The following is a 16,557-nucleotide window of genomic DNA, read 5'->3' on the forward strand; positions in this document are numbered from 1 at the left end:
AATGCAGTCGATAGTAAGATCCACGTGCTTCTAGGACTGCAGTCAAAGATTCTTCAACCTCGGGAGGTTACCGCAGCTCCACACCATATCATGAGAAGTCATAAGCTTCGATGGATGAGGTCGAAGCTCCCCTCGTCTCGGGATACTGATGTCGACATGCCTAGCCCCTGAACAAGACACTCCTTCCCCTAACCCCATTAACAGGTTTAGCATAACACAGAAAGGGGTCGACAGACCCCTCCTTGAGTTCAGGGTTTTGGCCAATAGGAGTGGGGTCCTGAAATAAGGATACATATAGATTGTGTGGAAGAGCCCAAACATGGCACCCTTCCCCCACGATAACTATTACATACAAAAGTTTCCAAAAAAAGAGAAAATACAAAAAATTACAAGAGGCCTAAATAAAAAAACAAAAAATGCCAAAAAAAACATAGTATCGGGTAGCTAGAGAGTGACCCAATTTTCGTTTGCCTCTACCTCTAGTTCTAGGAAAGGAACCAAATAATAAATTGATGAGATGAGTGTCAGTGTCAATAGTGACCAAAGTATCATCCAATAAGTTTCCAAGCTCGAGTCGGCTTTCAGTCTTCTTCTTCCTCCTGGAATAGACCTCTCATTCTTCATCCGAAGATTTGCTCGCCTGATCAGTAGATTGGTCTAAATTGTATCGAACTTCGAAGCCGCGACCCGACGACGACTGAGAGGACGGAGAGACAACGTCGGAGAAATGATGTTGCGGTAAGGGTTGCTAGGGTTCGACATGGGTTGAAACCCTAGCAAAACCAAGCGTGGGAGACGACATCGACAGACTTGATGTCCTCCTTTAATTACCTAGTATTATATGTATGTATATATGTGTTTGTGTGCGTGTGTCTATTTAGAAAAGCCCAAGGACGAATATATTAAAAAAGGAAATGTACATATAGGTTGGATGAAAGGGCCCAAATTGGCACCCTAACCGTCCGGCATACAACACACACGTAGGTCCCAGAAAAATACATGTATACCCAAAAAAGAAAACCAAAATTAAAACATAGACATATAAACTCTACGCCAAAATTCTATCAACACTCGCATATTAGGAAGCTTGAAAATGATCCAATTTATCCATGCCTCTGCCTCTGATTCTAAGAGAGAAGTCAGCTAACAAATTGTTAAGTTTACTGTCATTACCCAAAACAACTAATATATCATCCATTAAGTTTGGTAAAAGACCTTCATTATTTTTCTTCTTCCTGGATGTGCAAACTTGTCATTCCTCATCCGAAGATTGACTCATGTGATCAATGAATTGGTTTGAAGATTGTCGAACATGTATAGGTTGTTACACATCATTAGTCCCATTTGTCTGACTAACAGTAACAACTTGCTCGATCTGATGAGGCGGTAGAATTGCAGTAGAAATACTACCACCTGTTACATCAATGATAGGTTCTAAGGTAGATGAAGTATGAAATGTCTCCTCTGCCCCCATGAACAAAAATTCCCTAGGAGGATTGTATGGAGACTGAGTGGTTGGCAGATTGCCCGCGGGGATAGTGACACCTTGAGGAGTATCCTTCTGATGATCAATAGTGTCAATAACTTGGAGCAGATCAGAAAGGAGGAATCTCTGCCTCTGGTTGAACACTTTGTTTTTTTGGTCTTAAATGGTAGTGTAGATGGTGACATTGAGAATTGGAGTGGTCGCACATACGACAATTCGAGCAATACGAAGAAAAATGCTCAATAACAACCTTTTACCAATATCCTTGGTGTTGTGAGTCCAACCAAATTTTCTCATGAGCGATTGAAGTGATGTCCATCAACAAGTACCCTAGCTTCAGAGGAACAGGAAATATTAAAATTAGGAATGTCAGTTTTGAGTGGCTTACCATAGACTATGACAATAGAGTACAGTACTTCTTGAGTAAAATAATGAAATTTCAGGCCAGAGAGGCGAATCCAGACCAGAATGGTTGGTGGTTACGTTTGTGGGTCAAAATCCACCAACTATTTCAAAATTTTCATTGCTTTGTTATCAATCTATATTAATCTTCTAGCAAATAAATGTGCAATCATCTTCATTATTAAGTTGAATAAGGATGTGTTTGTCATCTAAATGTCTAATTTTTCACTCCCCTACAAGGTGCATAAGTTCAAATTCCTTACGAATAAGCTCCATTTTGGGATGGTCATAAAGGAATTTTCCGATCAAATTCAAACGACAAAATGAAGCAAGCTGAATACATTCGGCTTCAGTAAAAAAAAAAAGGTTGATTTCTCGTTCTTACTATCAGGTTTCTTGATGTAACAGAACTCACCACACTCCGCCAGCGCAAAGGAAGGTAGGAAGAAGCACGATTTAGAAGTACCCGAGGCGGTAACACCTACAAGGGCAGCAACATAAATTTTGTCCGAAGTCATCACAAGTAAGGCAACAAGGAAAGGAAAAGCGGAATCACCTTCTACCTCGAGCAGAGGACAAAAGGTGAAGACGCCGAAAAACATCCTTCAACGAGTAGCCGAATTTGAAAAGGCGCGAACCTTTCTTCTTCGAGCACAAGGAAGGACGAGATGACGAAATAGACGTTCGCACTCAAAAATCGTCCTTCAACGAGCAGACAAGAGCAAGACAACGGACGACATGACAAAGCAGACGCAACACGACAAACAGCCAAAGCGCTACGAAACTAGATGAAGCACTAACAAGACGACGAGAGAGGAAGCAGAGGAAGTGAAGGCGCGAACCCCTTCTTCGAGCACGACAATGTTAGATTCACCATAGCAAACGCTAGGGTTTGCCAAGAAGAAAAACCCTAGCAGAGTCTCCCTATGATGGGTATTCTTTTTCGCTTTGTTAGGGTTTCCTCTCATGGCGAACCCTAGCTCGAAACAGACATGTTTTCACTCGCTCGTTTCGATACTTTTCGTCTTCGTGTCTGCTCTGGCTGGCAAAGGAGTTCGCGTCGTCTGCTACGTTGTCGTGTTGTCGAGGCGTCGTCTGCTACGTTGTCGCGTTGTTGAGGCGTTGTCGCGTCGTCGAGTCTTCGCGCTGCAGGTTCGTAAAGGCCGATCGACTGCTCCACCACAGTTTCAATGCTCGACTGCTCGCGCACCGGTTGGCCCATTTGCTGCAGTGCTTGTGTGAAGTACGCTAATGGCCTCAGGGTTTTCCTATATTGTCGTCGTCGTCGGTGATAACCCCGCCAAACCCTCCTATGCTACAGTGGTTCACAAACGCAGCTCCCCTTTCCACCTCGCAGATAGTCCGGTATTCCCGCAAATATGTCACGATTTTGTTGCAGGAAATAGCGATTGCAATCTCATCAAAAAAGTGGAGAAAAAGACGGGCAAAAAAGTAATATTCTTCTCTAACGCTAAAATTTCAACTCGTGTATGAAAATACAAATTTATACTAGTTGGAAAGTTCCAATTAAATTGCCCTAAGATGAAGATCATCAGGAAGGTTTTTGAAGATTTCAAACTGATTGGGGATTAGCAGGTGAGTCATTTAGACGGAAGACATGTTATGATACAGCTGAGCATTGAAGAAGATTACACAAGGATTTTCTCAAAAAAATTCATCACAATCGAGGGCAAACATATGAAATTGCTCAAATTGACCCCTAATTTTGATCTCAAACAAGAACCCCTAATTGCACCTATCTGGTTCTCATTAACTGAACTAAAGCTTCAATTCTTTGACTTACCTATCCTATATACAATTGAGACTATCCTTGGAAAACTTTTGCACGTAGATTTACCTACAGTTCATTTCTAAAGGGTCATCTATTGCAAGGATTTTGATTGAAAGAGATATTACACTACCAGATGTAGAAGAAGTCTGGCTTAGATCTGCTCATAATAGTTATTGACAAAAAATTATTAAGGAACAAAAAATTTACTACTGCAAGCACTGCAAGATGTTTGGACACCCGCAGGAGAAATGTTTCAAATTGCACCCATAGTTATGAACCAATAGTCAAAAGCAGAAACACACTATTAGTGCACCCCATGTGCCTGAACGCGCTCCCAGCAAACCTGATGACAGCCAACCTGATGAAAGAATCACCACAAGACAGGAGTTGGTGTCTGCCCTCTGGGATCCCTTCTCCTGACAATACTACAATGGATAATGTTCGAACCGAAAATTAGGATAGTCCTGCAACTCCTATTCAGGAAGCATCAGGTGCAGAGGTAACAATTCACACTTCACATACACTGGAACTTATCGCACTGGAACACACTGGAACTTATCGCGGTGGCAACGACTGTCTTTCCTTCTACTGCGATTCTAACATCAAATCAGACCGAGGATCACATGAGTCGGTCTTCAGATGAAGAATGGCAGGTTTACACTACTCGGCGGAAGAAAAAGGCTGGGGGCACACTCCAACTTGGAAACTTAATGGATGATAATTTAGTTACTCCTGACAATGGCACGACTATTTAAAGTTTGTTATGTGGCCCCGCTCCTAAAACTAGAGGAAGAAGCAGGACTAAACTGGCTCGTCCCTAGTTATTTGTTTTCTGCATGTTTTAAATTTGTTTTAATTTTTATTGAGTTTATCTGTATCTTTTTTTTTAGGTATTACTGTACTTATATCGTATGGGCAGAATGCCTCTTTTGGGCTCTTCTCACACAACTTTTATGTATTCTTTTCTATTTCAATAAAAACAGCCCTTGGGCTTTTCAATATATATATATATATATATATATTGAAAACCCAAAAGACTAATATATTAAATAGAAAGAAAGATACAGATACAAAGTGTGGGAGGGCCCAAGTATGGCCCCCTGCCCACACAAAAACCAAAAATGATTCCAAAACTAAAAAAAATAGAAAAATGCATTAGATACTTAAATAAAAAACCTAAAGTGTCGAAATACATAGTATCAGGTGGCTACAGAGCGTCCAAATTTGGTTTTGCCTCTGGCTCTAGTTCTAGGGAAGGAACAAGCTAATAAGCTGGTAATATGATTGTCATTGTCAGTAGTAACTAATGTATTATCCAATATGTTCCTGAGTTAAAGTCGGCCTCCATTCTTCTTCCTCCTCCTGGAATAGACCTATTATTCCTCTTCTTCATCCAAAGAATCAGTCTGATGAGGTGGTAGAGCTGAAGCAGAAGGAATATCAACCGTAGTATCCACAATAGGTTCTAGTATCTATGAAGTATGAGTTGTCTCTAAACCGGATACTTCCTGAAAAAGTGGAGCTACGAGACTCTCCTGATTATCAGTCTGAACACTATTATTTGTAGGTAATAGTTCATCAATATTGTTTCCTATAGGGATTGAAGGTGCCAACATCACATCACTCGCAGTAACAGTAACAGCAACAACAGTGTTAAGGGGGGAGTCCTCAGGGGCAACAGACACCTCCTATCTGGTAGTATCATTTCCAGATAAAACTAAAATGTCCAGAGCAGTGGGGTTAGACCCATCCTTATTCACTTGAACCTTAGATTTCAATTTTAGATGAAACTTGTGGCATTTATCAAGGACATGATCAAACATCTTACAGTGGGTACAATATGGAGGTCTGTGTTATATGACGATTTGTTACTAATAACCATTATGGGTTGTGCCCAGCCAGGCTTCAGTGACATCATGTAAATTAATATTCTTTTTCACAAGTATTATGGCCACTGAGGGTCTGGTTAGGTTGAAAGTAGGCAGATCTAAATTCAAAGGATCCCCAAGGATGGCCCCAATAGAGTAGAAAATCTGATGGAGAAAAAAATGCAGCTTAAGACCAGGTAAACTAAATCATACCGGTACAGTGGTAGTTTCATAATTTGGGTCGAAATCAGGAGACCACTTGAGTAACTTCATTGATTTGTCTGCGATATTAAAATGTTTCTTGAAGAAAATTCTGATGTAGTCTTCAACCATTGTTAATTGGATCAACAAATATCTCTCATTCATGAGTCCCACTTTCCAACTCTTTCTGATAACATTCATAGAAGGGTGTCCTCACTGAAATTTTCCAATGAGAGCAAACTTGAATTTTTCCGTCATGGTAGAAATTTCTGATTCAAAGAAAAAGATTATTGTTTTTCCACATTTCCTATTTCCTTTCTTAACAAAAGGACAATCATTTGTACCCTCGCAACATTTATTATAATTTGAGGAAAATATCACAACGAACTCCACCTTGGGGTTACCCACCACGTAGGGAAATGAGACTTTGTCTGGCTCAACCAAAGAAGAAAGAAGCATCATCAGAGCAAGGAGAGTTGTTGGAGTTAAACTACAGCGAGGTTGCTGACAAAAGTGTCGGGCAGGATGCGAGTTTTTTTATGAATTTTCTATCAGGACAGCTGTCAGAGTCTTCAAGTCTTCCCTTCTAAGGTTGTCAACAGGTCTTCCCATTCCCCGACCCCTTGTACCTTTATTGTATTTTGCAGCTCTCATACTTCCCACCTGCACTTCCAACCATCCCTTCCCCATCCACATCCCTGTTGCAACTCTACCCCTATCAGCAGCGACCACCTACAACAACCATACTTTCACCCTCCAATCTCCCAACCACAATCCACACCATCTACTTGTTGTCATTCTCCAGCCAACCCAACTGCAGACTACCTTCATTCCCTTATAGCCCAACTCCAACATCAATCCTCCTACCGCCAGCAACTTCCAGACTTCCTTCACTATCTAGTCACTAATCACAGAACCACCACCCCCATCCTATTTTGAGTTTATGTGACGTGTCTTTTGTTATTTACTAGTTCTATGTTTTGATTGTAATCTCTATTTGATTTCAGTAATAAAAGTTGTATTTCCTATTGTTGTTTGGTTAAATCCTATATCACTTAGGAGATCAGTAAAAGGCCAACTGCTGCAAGTAGCCATTCGAAAAAGTTCTAAGAGGTATCTGAGACCTTCCTAGAGGTGCAACAAAGTATTATTAACTAAGAGTCAAAGAGAGACAAAAATTTCTCATTGACTTTGTTGAGGTGCATCAAGGGCCAATTGGAGCACCAAAGAGAGCCGAGGAAGAAACGGCTGGAAAAAAAAGGGACGAAGAAAAAACTTGATTACTTTATTTCTTTAGCCAGCAAACTAACAAGGATCTTAAACAAGAAAACCAATATCAAATTCCATAGCAATGAACAAAAAATAACAAATCTTCCAAAAAGAAAACAAATAACAACCCAAATTTAAAAATGAGAAAATAAATAGCACAATTCTTTATGCAGGGACTATAATTCTTAACAAACTAAAAAACAAATCTTCTTTGAAGAGTTGACTGCCAAGTGCCACAGCACTTGCTTGGCTTTTTGGACAAAATCATGCAATGCAAATTTCTACCAGCCCGTCCGGTTCTTTCACCAGGCCAATATAGCAATTCCAGCTCTAAGGGGCTAGCCGGCCCCCTTGGCCCCTTCTTTTAATTAATTAGCATTAGTGTTAATGTTAGTTTTCTTTGGGATTATACATACGTTGCTATGGTCTAGTTTTAGATAGCTTTGAATTGGTTTTATGAATTTTGAGAGTTGCTCTCAAGTTTACTCCACTAAGAGTGTTGTGTTCTTGCTCTTACAAATGATGTATTTGTATCTTGTTAGAGTGTAGGTGATGGTTCTCCCCCCAACGACATTCCTCAACAACCAAGCAACTGAAGCCTTCATGTGCCTTAACCGACACCGGACACCATTTTCCTTAGTCATTTCCCTCTTATTTTCCATTGAATCTTGTTTCAGGTATCCTCCTCTCCTTCCACAACATCCATAGATCTCAATCCTACAAAATACCATATTTAGATGTGCCATTTGGTATCAGAGCTAAACCATAATCCCAATTTCTAACCTTAACTCTAATTGTTTTTCATAGATCCAAATTTTATACTCTTAACCAAAAATATACAAAACCTAACATTTTTACTTCCATTAAAAACAGTCCCAACAACCTTCAACTAAACTTCAAACTTTCGGCCAACCCTAAAACCTACACTTCTACACTAGTCGAACCCCTAAGAAAGAGCAGCCCACTATGCCGCAAAAAAACACACACATACACACACAAAGGGATGTCTAAAAGCTTATAATAGATAATATTTAGAGAAATTCCTCCAAATGCCCCAAAGGCTTGCTACATTTAAAAAGAGACAATCTGAGGAAGTCATTCATAGCCATAATGGCGATTCGTCGTATCAAGAAGAAGTTAACTGCTTCCACCAAGAGGTCTCCAACATTAAAGAATCAATACCCAGACGATTTGACATTAAAGTTAGAAAAGAGACAATATGATGTTGGGTTGGGACACGAGCGAAGCACGGGACACAGGCACGAGCAAGGCACGAGGCACGTGTTTCGGCTGAACCGGTCTGGGGAGGATCTGGTTCAGCCTTTTGTTGGACCAGTCGGCCTTCTAAATGTGAGATTTTCCGCTCACGTCTCCTCCTCTTACTTTCCTTTCCTTGCCTCCACTACTTCCCTGTTACCGCTTCTTCCTTCCTAATTGTCACCCATAGGGGAAATCTTCTCTTCCTATTTTATCTATTAGTCATCAAAGATATGTTGTTTTGCTTGTTAGGCTTAATTTTTGCTTGTGGGTACTTCAGAATTTCCCCCGGAATCTTCTCCTCTCCATGCTAGGGCTATATTCGACGACGGGTGGTGCTTTGACCATATCCTACTCTGAGGTGGTGTTGTATCTTCACCTATCGTCTTCCCTACCTACACCTTCTCCTTCATTTCCCATAGCGGTCGGCCTCTCCAACCTACAACCCCACACCCTACGACCCCTTTCATGCAGCATATCCTTGTTGTCCAACCATCCAACCTGCATTCCAGTAGCCTACTGCCCCTTCCTGCAGCATATTATTGCTGTCAAGCCCTCCAGCCTCCACCCAAGCACCTTGCAGGCCCTTTCCTGCAGCATATTATTGCTACCAAGTCATCCAGCCTCCACCCCAGCACTCTGCCGCCCCTTTCCTACACCACACCAGGGTTGTCCAGCCACCCATCTCACCCCAGCACCCGATGACCACACTTCTTGCATTCGTATACTCTTCCCCACTCTACCAGCCCACCTACTGACCTCCAAATCACCCTGTCTACCCACTCCACAGCCTTCGACCCCGATTCTCTCCCTCACCATTTCGCCGACGCCACCACCGACCTCTGATCTTCTCTTCCGGTCATAGTCGGCGAGTCGTGTTGTTTTTTTCCTTTCCATTTTGAGTCGAGTTGTGACCCAACTTCAATATCAATAAAAGTTTGATTTTGTTTCTGTTAATTTCCTAACTAGTTCCGATATCACAAAAACTTAGCAGCGAAGATCATCTTGGTATATTTTGACAGTATAGATCTAGATTGTTCATTGAATAGAACCAAACCTTCGAAAAAATCTTTGAGTACAAAAATTTTCCACAAGACAAGAAGAGTCAAATTGGCAATTATCAAACTGAAGAATAATATTTCCTTCTGGTGAAAAAAAATTGAAGCATCTTCGAAAGAGCCTTTGACGCTAAGTTCGCTATGTGATCCAAGATGAAGAGCATGCATGATGTAGCGCAAATAAATATATTCTCATGCATTATCGACAATATATATTCATAAAATCCCACAAGATGCACTTTGAGAAAGTTATCAATGGAATATATGGTCAAATTTGAACGACTAATGCTGAATTATGAGTTGGTGGAGACAGAAGCACATTGTAATGTGTTACCCAAGAAGATTGAAGCCATCAATCAGTAATGTGGTTTAGTTATAGACGTATTGGTCTCTGCTTAACATGCAGACCTTAACTTTAAAGATGGAGTGGAAACAAAAACATGTTAGGATCACCACACTCTACAGACAGAGCTCTACCCTAGGGTTAAGTAGCGAAAGTACACATGCCCATGCACCCAAATTGGCCCCATGTGAGGCAAATTCATCCCAAAGTGGAGAGAGAGTGGGTGAATCCAAGACCCCCAAGATACTTCCAACCAAAAAGTGTTGTAAGCACCATGATTTTGGGCATGTAGCATCCAAATGCCCAAGCAGAAGAATGATCTCTTTCACTAAGCAGGACGTAATTAAAAAAGTGGATAATGACACTCAGAACACTAGAGAGTAAGAATGCGGAGTATCATATTCTTGTAAACAAGGGAGAGTTGTTGGTTGTTCAACATATCCTTTAAAATCGGCCCAAGAGAGAGAAACAGTGGCTTCACCATAAAATCTTTTGTGATCATTCACCGAGAAGTAAAATGTGTGCAGTTTTATCATTGGCGTAGATAATTATAAGTGTGGTGTCTACCCAAATAGTGGGCAAATTAAGCTTTAGCACGTACAGGCACACTCAACCTTATTCCCTGTCTTGGTTGAACAAAGGAAATGAGATTACAGTCAATAAAAGATGACAAACGAAATTCTTTATCAAAAATAAATTTCAAGAGTAGATGTAGTCTGACATTATGTCTATTGATATCTATCATATCCTATTAGACTGCAACTGATAGTATGAATGTTGCACACGTCATAATGGCAACAAGAACACATATTCCATGAATAAAAAGCACATCATACACTTAGCTTGGAAGGAGTCTAAGATAACAGGCATTCACGTGGAGTCTGAGACCATAATGCCCCAACTACTGTTCTACGGTCCTTAAAAGAAGCACCAATAGGATTATCCTTTGTGCTCCTAGAAGGCGGTGAATCTGAAGAACTAATACTAGACATAAGTTAGGCCTAACTGAAAGAATTTTAGGATGTCCTGACTAACAGTCTTTCTCATGAGTTGCTACCACTGAGAGAAATCCAATATGACTTAGATTTTATCTCTGAATCAATTCTCCCCAATGAAAGAGAATGTGAATTTGGGAATTGAGGCATTTTTCCATAGCAAGGTAAGGTGTAAGCCTCAAGGCAGATCAGGACGTAGACCTCAAAACAGAAGAATTAAAAACTTCGAAAATTAAACATGATTCATAAATATGGCAAACCACAAATCTCACTCTTAAATGTTAATATAAATCAAAAATTAAAAATAAGATTTAAACATTAAAATTTAAAGTACTCGCTTAAAATTAAAATGCCATAAGGATTAGAATTCATTGTAACATCATCATCATTTTTACTATCTTAAGATGAATTATCATAGGTAATAATTATCATCCTCAAATTCCTGATATCATCATCTTCGAAATATTTTTCAGTTTCCACATCTTTCGTTTTACTCCATACGTTAATTAATATAAAATTAATTATAATTTTAAATAAAATAACAAATTAATAATATCATTAAGTAATCCACTATACTTAAATTATATTTTTGGCGTTATTGAAGCTTCAAACCCACTTTAATTATTTCTTTTAAGTGATTTTGAAATAGAAGTTGCTCCAAATTTAAGAGCCCTTTAGCCCCTTTCAAAGTTAACTTTCATATATTCATTAGCATTGTCATTAAAGGTTATTTCTTCATCTTCAAACGAAAAACTTTCATTATTTTTAGGTGTTAACCATTCATCATCATATATCATCAACAATCAAAAAATCTATTGCATCACCATCATTTCCGTATTTTTGTAACTTCAAGAGTATCTTTTATTTTTCATTGAACATAGCATAAACTAACTTTTTCATTCGACCTACAATCAATCAATTTCTTTTTTTTATATGAAGTTAGTTGAATATGCTTCAATTACACTCACATACAGAAATTGAACAGGTAAGAATGAAAATTTTTATAGTAAAGGTTTTGTTTTCATGCACATCATCACCGATTGTGCACACCAATATTCTAGCATAAGATTAAATAAAATTAGTAATACATATTAAGATAAAAACGTATATATAAATAAATAACTCATAAATTTAAAATTATGGGTAAATCCAATTTACTAGAGAGTGTATTTTATAGCATGCTTGAGCTGTTTTAAATCCAAACATTTCATTCTTCATGAAAACCTTCAATTTAATCATTAATTTTAAGATAATCAACCTAAGAGACAATTTTATACACACATGCATATAAATCAGTCATAAAATTGAGGATTCAAATAATATGCACCAGAATAGCTTATTATTCTCAATAATTTCTTATATTATTTATAATTTCGCTTCTTGCTCTTCAAAATAGCTTATTATTTTCTCATTTGCTTTGTTCATAACTTCATAAATAAATCTCATAGCAGGAATCCTCTCACCATCGATCATTCATAATACTTCCTTAAAAACCATGTAATCTTTATAACACAATTAACACTATGTCAAAATGAATCATCTCTCATAATATTCTTATTCACTTGTTCTCCTTCACATTATTTTGCCCATGAATTTTTATCTCACTCTTCAAAAGCAAACATAACCTCTAAATATTATCGTAACATTTTAAATCTTTATAAGATCAAATAAGTCATGCAAATCTTATAACTAGTGATCGGATAATTTATTTATCTGTGAATTTTCCGATCGAGCTTAAAGCCTAAAATTGGTTATAAATAAATTTACTTATAAGCCTCAAAAAGCTTATTGATAGCTTATTTCCAACTTTGTGTTCCAGGTCCATGTGTGATCTGTATACACGCACGTTTCACTTCTGCATGCAATTTATCTCCACATGCGCTCCCTCGTGTCCATGGCAGTGTGCTCAATTCTTCTTCACCCAACCCTTCTCACACATGAGATCACTATTGCAATTGCCCATGTGCTCCTATCTCTCACGTAGTTCCCACAAATATTGTTATTAAACTTTTACACCGCATTTTGGAGTTGAGTCATTGTTCAGGCCGCTAATATCTCTTAGTGTGGCATCATTTGTCCTCTGGCACCTAGACCGTCCCTCATTTATCATCAACTTCCGGTTTCTTAATAGCAAAAGATTTATGCTCTTTTCATCACATTCGTTTTCATGTTTGTACCCTAGTGTTCCATATAGATCCCTTGCCAACCCAATTTCTTTGGTTCCCCTTCACGCATCAACATTTCATTGGATGCCATCCCATCCCTCTCCATTAATTTCTCGTAATGTTTTGGATGACACCAAAGTGATATCACCACCCTAAATCTCATATTCTCTCAAGTGATTTATGTGCCACTTACTACACAGTCTCTATGCTCATTTGCTAAAGTTCTTTGTGCTTCGAATATTGTAAGTTTTCACCCCAATCCATCAAAAAAATTTCAATAATTTTTCAAAACGACTCAAAAATATTGTAACAAAAACAACTTTTAACTTATCAAAGCAATCATACCCTTTTTACCAATGAGATATTTACGTATGTTTGATCACTTCTCTCAATTCTTGATAAATTTTCAATAGTTGACACCAATTTTGGTAATTCATAAATTAATGTCTAATTTATCAGCAATCATCATGTGAATTGATATTAAATTCGTAAATTAATGTCTAATTAATGGGTAACTACTCCATTGAACTCATCGGCAATCATCACATCATCATATGACCTTTAGAATCAAACTAGACTAGACTTTTTCCACATGTTATATCACTAACTTCACAATACACATGTTAAAATGATCCCCATCTGATTGCTTCATGTAACCCTCTATTACTACAAATTGGAACTCATTTCCATAAATGCTTACATTATTTCAACAAATTTATTTGCTTTTTTCTTTACATTTAAGAAAAAAAATTGTTAGTGAATGTCGTGACAACCATTCTTTCCTTCTATAGCTAGAATTTTAATGAAATTAACTTTAATCTCCATAAATGAAGGGGTATGGATTACATCTTCGTCAATGGCATATTAATAGGTTGTGGAATTTTAGCATATCCCATAGTAGTGTTCGTCCTATTATATTTTTTTGCATAAATTCTCAAATTATTTCAAGGTTCATCCAGAGCTAAGAAAATTTAAATATCATGCACAATTTTTTTCCATCAAATGCTCAAAATCAACCTTCTATCCAATTGGTGGATGAACCCTGCTTCATCATTTTAGGTTTGTTATCAAAATTTGGATCCATATTCACACTATATGAAAAAAATGGTTAATATTCCAGCACCCACACTAGCCCCTTAGTGTCAGTCACTTCATAATCAACTGATATTATCATTAAAAATAATACTCTTGTCCATAAAACACTTCGACTTCATCTTAATTGTGATAATAATAAAAATAATAATAATAATAATAACATATCTCAACAAACTATCTAGTTCAAACTGGAGTTTTCGAAGTATTGATTCTCTAATAGATAAGAGATTTAATATTATTTACCCCAAAAGGGGTAGGAATGAGAAGAAAATGTATAGGCACTAAACTATATTCTCAAGGTTTCAGAGCTAGATGTTTCAAATGAATAATTTTATAACTTATATTATCCATGGGTTGCATCAAGCTTGATCTTCTTGTTATACTTCTTTTTCAACAATTCTTATTAATTATCTTAGTTGTGCACATATGTTTATCTACTTAATATATTTTTCCTTTAAAAAATATATAAATTAGTGTATTTTCATATAATTAGTTTATGTTTAATGAGTTAACACAATACATGGCACGAAGCGTATAATAATAAGGTTAAACAAGCGGATCATTTCAGATTATTCATCAGGTTGACTGAAAACCCATACAATCAATCGTTTATATGAGTCGTGTTTTGGTCAGTGGGATCTGACTAAATTCAAGCTCAAGTCATTATTAACTCATTAAAAAATAACTCAGGCTAAAAACATTATGGCGGGTGGGTCAATTTCAAGTCTAACTAAACCCATTCACCTAAATTGATACTCCCATTTATACTGGCTAAAATTCTTGCTCTTCACCATCATTACTCCTAATATACCCACAAAGAAAAACAAATCAAATAAACTTTACAAGTAAAAACCTAAGAAAAACATAAAAAAAAAGAAAATTTTATAATTAACCAATGTATGGCTAGATTTAACACTAGACATAACAGATGTTGAAACCCCATGTTTTTGAATGTTAACAGGTGTAAGCTCATAACATTAGAACCATTGTCTTGTTCACTATCTCCATCTAACTTTCTATATGAAGATGAAAGGTGGGTTCTTCACACGTCCATGTCCATCGGGCTCCATATAAACCATCAAAAGTAGCAGGAAACCACCATCCTTAACAAAAATACAGGAGGGCGGCAATATAAAGTGCTTCCATGCATAATAAGAAAAACGACTTCAATGACAATCTTTTTGCAAGGCTTCATATTCTTCTTGTTGAAGCACTCAATTATAAAAATAAGGTAATTGAATTGCCGTTAGACTCCAATAGTCCCGCTAAGAAGTCAACCATGATAGACCCTCGGCGACCTACCGATATGTACTTGAAGAAGTCTATAAGAGCCTACCATTCAGTTTAACAAATTGAAAATGTGTAGAGAAGGCGTTCTCTCATGAATTGCTGCACATCAAAGTTCACTTTTTGTCGGTAAATGTAATGTTTCATATTTTTTAGAGTTTTATTCACTCAAAAGTTTCCTTCCACCCTTGAAATGTGTGCCCCCATATCCAAGTCAAACTGTAGGCATCCATTCTCACTCATGGGCCACAACTAATCTTCAAGCTAGATAAATACATCCATATGAATAGAAGTAATTGCATTGGACAAGAGCCTTCTAGGTTTTCTAAAGGTCTATTGTGTGCATGTTTAACTTGGTACATTGTCATAACATGCATGGTCGCAAATAAAGCCACAAAAGTGCATATGATTGAATGGGAAAACATGCCTACCATCTTATTTTGTGCACCTTTCATCAAGTTGAATTTAATGGGTCTCGTATCAACTTTATATGTTGTGTTGGCTACAACTAGGACTTAGTTTGTTGATATTGTAATGATCTAACTATTTGAGTGAAAAATCGGATCCTTCTGCGGCAAAGCATTCCACCAGTAACTCAAAACCTGATAAAAGACAAATAAGGGGTAATTTTTGTGGGCTCTCTAGAACAACTGAAAATGTTAGGCTACTTGTCCGCAGTCATAAATGAAGGCAGCATGAATAATATAGCAAGTTGAATTAGTCTCCCAATCAAATGAAAATTTCATGGCAGGAAAGACTGGTATTGGTGCCTAAGTAATCTTCTTATTGAAATTGGTAGGTGTTCTCTTCATTTTCCCCAACTCAAAAGGGGCAGCCAACACCACTAAGAGAATGCAAATGTGCAGCCAAATAAGCTAAATGGTGCATGAACTTGCATGAAATCTAAAAAGTTCCCATGAAACTACAAACTTCAAAATTTATGCACATTACAAGCCATGCTCAGATTACTGCTACCATTATCTGAAGTTCTCCTCGACCCATGATAAAAAATAGACAACAGAATTTAAGGCCCTCTACCCACGATGACACCTAAATAAACAAGTTTGTGGCTCCCAAATTCACACCTTTTGAGATTAGTTATTGTTTTGGCATATTTCAAAGCCTCGGAAAAGGAGCGATAGTGGCTCCCCCAAGTTCTCCTGTACATTGCAATGTTGTCAAGGTAAAAAATGGTGAATTTGTAAGGTAAGGATGGAGTATTTCATTCAGCAACCGCATAAAATTTGACGGTGTGTTGCACAATCCAAATGGCATCCTTCATATTTTGCATGGAGCTTGCCTTTTCCTTGATGAATTTTGTCTGACTATGCTCCTCTAG

General features: G+C 37.7%; 1 protein-coding gene across 2 annotated transcripts in view; it reads right to left on the reverse strand.

Annotated features, from left to right (window-relative positions):
- LOC110018047 (myosin-2-like) overlaps positions 1-16,557 on the reverse strand; it is a 90,173-nt gene that overhangs the window by 61,323 nt on the left and 12,293 nt on the right. The window lies entirely within an intron of this gene.

Source organism: Phalaenopsis equestris, unplaced genomic scaffold (genome assembly GCF_001263595.1).
Source record: "Phalaenopsis equestris unplaced genomic scaffold, ASM126359v1 Scaffold000002, whole genome shotgun sequence".
In the NCBI taxonomy this organism is placed as follows: Eukaryota; Viridiplantae; Streptophyta; class Magnoliopsida; order Asparagales; family Orchidaceae; genus Phalaenopsis; species Phalaenopsis equestris.